This window comes from Ochotona curzoniae, unplaced genomic scaffold (assembly GCF_017591425.1).
Source record: "Ochotona curzoniae isolate NIBS_2020 unplaced genomic scaffold, NIBS_Ocur_1.0 contig_1014, whole genome shotgun sequence".
NCBI lineage: Eukaryota > Metazoa > Chordata > Mammalia > Lagomorpha > Ochotonidae > Ochotona > Ochotona curzoniae.
In genome coordinates this window covers 8,573,778-8,578,759 of record NW_024464920.1, presented here as the reverse complement: position 1 = coordinate 8,578,759, position 4,982 = coordinate 8,573,778, and the positions used below count along the sequence as shown (strand labels likewise).

At 39.4% G+C, this 4,982-nt stretch overlaps 1 pseudogene; it reads right to left on the bottom strand.

Annotated features, from left to right (window-relative positions):
* Positions 1 to 2,594: 2,594 nt before the first annotated feature.
* LOC121154882 lies at positions 2,595 to 3,138 on the bottom strand (annotated as a pseudogene).
* Between the last annotated feature and the right edge of the window lie 1,844 nt (positions 3,139 to 4,982).

Here is a 4,982-nt window from a genome sequence, read left to right as displayed (position 1 = left end):
TCTTCATGAAATATGCTTCAAATATTATAAGTTGTAAGGATCCAACTTTGGTGATTTACATCCTCTATTGTGCATCTTTTTTGGCAAATATTTTTAAAATGCTCATGCTCTTGTAAAAGCTTCAATTTTTTACATGCTATTTGTTTAAATAAGGCTTTAAAATTATTTTAAGTTTATCACATACTGTTTGGACCTTTCCCTAGATCTTTCGTGGAGTAGCTGGACAGGGAAATGTGTGAGAAATCATGGTTGAAGCAAAATTGACTGAACTGTTAACTAGATGAGGAAGGCAAAAATGGGTTAAAATCCAGTATTTATAATCCCACTAAGAAAGGGACAGGATGCTAATGAAGAGTGTTTGGAATGGCACAGTGTCTTGAACAAGGCACTGGGTAAGTCTGTTGGTCAAGTACGGCTTGGATACTATGCAAGTGGACAGGGAAGTTCACAGGGAGATAGAGAATAGGGGACACCATTTGGGGAAGAAAGAACATTTGTACAAATGCTCTATTTGCAAAAAGCACACCGAGAGATTGGTTAGTAGTACCATATCCTGCGTATTATTTTCTGGTCACAAGTCATTTAGAGCCTGGTGGCAGCAGATACTTATTTTTTATGTTTTAGTATCTGGCCAATGCCTGACCTGTAATAGTTTTGCAATGGACTGAATGCATCTTCTTTCCCTCCCTCTTCGCCCCACCCCAAATCCTTATGTTGACACCTTAATTCAAACTTGGTGATATTTGAGGATAGAGATTTGAGGGAGGTAATTAGACTACGGGTGTGAAGACATTATTTATTGGATCAGAGGTCTCCTAAGAAGCCAAAGGGATAGCTAGCTCTCATTCTACCTCGTAAGGATAGGAGCGAGCTTGGGGAGTCTGCAAGCTGAAAGAAGGCCTTCTTCAGAATCCAACTCTGGTGGGAGCCTGACCTTGGACTTTTGGCTCCCCAAACTTTAAAAGTGAATGTTTCATTGTTTTATTCCCCCCGTCAGTGATAACTTGCTAGAGCATCCTAGACTGTCTATAGTAAACATGATTAATCAAACAGTGATTGTAACAAATGGCCTTTGAAATCCAGGTGTTTCCCCTGATTCTTTTGAGGGTCTGTGTCTCCTGTTTTCTTTATAGATTAGGAGGTCTTGATCAGTGTGATTGGGAAACTTTTAGAGAAAGAAAAGTAACTTTGAGAATCCTAAGTATAGAAATGGACTTTAGATTGTCTAAACAAACTCAAGTATTGAAATAGCAAAAAAGTCGCAGTGTTTTAGATATTGAAAGACTCTAAATTCATTTCCTTTATTACAAATTAATTATAAAGACTGTTTTTTGTAAAGCAAGTGGAAATATTTCGTACAGGTAATATTTCATGTTCTTAAATGCTGATTTTTGGAAACTCTCAGGTAAAATCAGACAGACCCAGTATTTTTAAATGGGTACCTTGGGATTCCAACTAAGGTTTCTACATCACTGACCCCTACGGCTGAATTTCAGTTTTCTCTGGGTGTTCCGTTACTTCATATCAGAGCAGCACCGTTCTCCTGGACTGCTGCTCCCTCAAGGGCCAGCAAGGGCAAGACTGGGGTGGTCAGGTACTGAAGTTGCCAGTGAGATGGCAATCCTGGCTGGAAGGGTGCTTTGCTATCTTGCTCTGCTTGCCTAAAGGTTGCCAGAGGGCCATGGAAACGCTCCTGTTTGAGCTGCTCTCCTGTGTGGGTCTCAGTGCATGGCTTCCTTTTCTTCCATCTCCTTAGAAGGGTCTAATACACTGTTAGATTATTTGACCATTAGATACTAGATAGTTTCCCTAATAGATCCGTTTTTACCCTGCCACACTTTTTTTTTTTTAAATCCACTTAAAAGACTGGTTTTTAAAGTTGTTTCTCCTATTCAATTGGATACATCATTATCGACTTGGGTTAAAACCACCTTTTAAGGGATGTGATATTAATATCTCATCCACTCAGGACATCGTTCTTTGGTATATCACTATGAAAAAGAAAACCCTGCCACTTAATTGCAAGGTGTCAGATATCGTCAGTTGTCACACTCATTATGACTTCAGAAGCTTTTAAAAACAGAAGTTTATATGTTAGAATTAGTAAAATAAGATGCACATATGTTTTAAGGCCTTTTCAGAAAGTTCATGGTAAAGCAGAAGTATAAGTTACATTTATTTTGATGCAAAATAAATTTGAAATCCATGCTTAGCCTTTCAATAATGCTTATTGTCCCTAAACGTTTTGGAGGTACTCTTTGGCATAGATTTCAAATTTTTTTGCACCAAATAATCTTGTAAATTTGTATTCTGTATTTTTGGAGTGCTGTCTTACACATAACTTTTTATAAATAAGAAATTATTAGTGGCCTTGACCATTGCCATATTTTTAATCTATCTTCCATCTGTAATTTTCTAAGTACCTGTCATACAATTAAATTATACCTACTTGTATAAGAGCATATCATACAATTCTATAACATGCAAAAATGTGTATTGACCTCAGTTATTATACAATCTAACAAACCTATGCATGCACATGCATCATTTGTTTTTCATCCAAAATATTTTTATTCACAGTACAGGATGCTGGGTTAGTTTTTGTAGGCTCCAGTGGCCCATCTGCCTCTTGCATGCCCGAGCTTCCAGCCCTTGGAGTGGACACAGGGTTTGGTGTAGCTATGTGTGGTGTTTGGTGCTTTGTTCACATGCTGGTACACCTGTGAGCCCTTGCGAGGACCATAGAGCAACACAGTGCCAGCTGGTGGAAGGTGAGGATCTCGCTGCCCTGTCTTGAGGATGGGGCTACAGGCGTGGCTGTTCACACTCAGGGCTCACACCTTCAGCTTGGGCACCTCCTGCATCCACACATCATCCATGAAGGGGCCCCACGACCACCGTCATCTTGTTTTCCTGGCCAGGAAGCTTCATCTTCTGGATTGCCTGGGATAGTGACAGGAGCAGGTTGCTGTGGCTCATGAGAAGCCTCTTCAGCACCACCTGGTTGAAGGCGGAGTCGGTCCTTCTGGCCAGAAACTGGTAGAGAGTGACCAGCAGCCGGTCCTTCTTGTGATGGATATCCACTTCCAGGATGGCACTCCTGCCTGGCCACGTCCTAGAAAGAGAGTGGATGCACATGAATTCGTCAGTTTTTATAATAATGTGGGTTTTAATGTTCTTATTTATGCTTTATTTCTTTTGTTAGATTCTTAGAAGGAGCATTTTTAGGCTAAAGACAAGCATATTTTTATTTTTTAAAGATTTACTTATTTTTATTGGAAAGGCAGATATACAGAGAGGAGGAGAGACAGAGAGGAAGATCTTCTGTCTGATGGTTCACTCCCCAAGTGGCTGCAATGGCTGAAGCTGAGCCAATCTGAAGCCAGGAGCCTGGAGCTCTTCTGGGTCTCCCACATGGGTGCAGGGTCCCAAGGCTTTGGGTCGTCCTTGACTGCTTTAGCCACTACACTATCACACTGGCCCTGAGCATATTTTTATATTTGAATAGATATGCATAGATTATCAAAAGGTTTCTACAACTCCCATTTTCTTTAAAAGACATTTTTTACTTCAGTACATAGTTTTTTGCTCTATAATAAATATGAAGTGGATGTGTTAACATCAGCTGTACTGATTGCTTCTCTTTCATACTTTAGCAATCTCATTAGTGTAAAAGGTATGTCAGGGTCTAGCACAGTAGCCTAGTGGCTAAAGTACTTGCCATGAACATGCTGGGATCCCATGTGGACTCCGGTTCTAATCCCAGTGTCCCTGCTTCCCATCCAGCTCCCTGCTTGTGGCCGGAGAAAGTTGAGAATGGCCCAAAGCCTTGGGACCCTGCACCTGTGTGGGAGACTGGGAAGAGACTCCTGGCTCCTGGCTTTGGATCGGCACAGCTCCAGCTGTTGCAGCCGCTTGGGGAGTGAATCATCAGATGGAGAATCTTTCTCTCTGTCTCTCTTCCTCTCTGTATATATTTCCGATAATAAATAAATAAATAAACTTTTTTTTTAATAAAAAGGCATGTCTTTGTTGTTTTTACATATTCTGCACTACTTGTGTAATTAAGCTCCTGAAATGTTTTCTTACCATTCAAATAGCCAAATATATCTCTTACCTTTTATATGCCTTTTTGGTTGATATGAGGAAGGTCTTCCTTCACTTCAAAAATACATTATGCACCCCAAATTTTCTTGAAATATTTTTGTTCACTGTTTTTAGGTATATATATTTATATAACATTTGTTTTTATAAGTGTTGGTAGTCCAAACATCTTTCCAGATGGATAAGCTTGGATACTTTATAAATCATGCATGTTTTTACTCAATGAGATGAGCTCCTATCCTTGCAGAATAGCAAGTCATTACGTGCTAGTAACTGAGTCTGCACTTTCCACAGTATACTATTCATCTCCATTAGTACCATCTTCTCTTTACAGTATATGCTTGTAACTGGTAGAACAGTTCTCTTTTCCTTTAAATCTTTCTGTTTTTAAGTCCCTTTCTCCTTTATTGGTATTTATCCTTTCATGTGGAGTATGAAGCTATAACTAAAAAATGTCAAGGTCTTATTAGAACTCATTGAAGTTGTATCAAATTACAAGTACATAGAAAAAGATTGGTTGAAGAGGCAGTATCATGGTGGTATGAAGTCTTGCTGTCTGAGTAGTGTGTATTAATGTTTCCTTCTTTTATACCATTATCATGAGTCGGTAGAACAGTCAAGCTAAGTTTGACTAGTGACATTGCCTGGGTTGTCTAGGACCTAGAGTAGCCCGGATGTCACCTGTTCATCAGAACATTTTAAAATGTGTCAATTTTAAATGCTGGTGAGATGCTAATATGCATTTGTAATGGAAAGCCAGGACTAGTTTAGCATACAGTGATGTATAAGACAGTGATGTACAACCAATTACTACCTCATCACAAATGCCAGTAATGACCTAACTGAAAACCACTGGATTTGGATGACTCCGTTGAAAC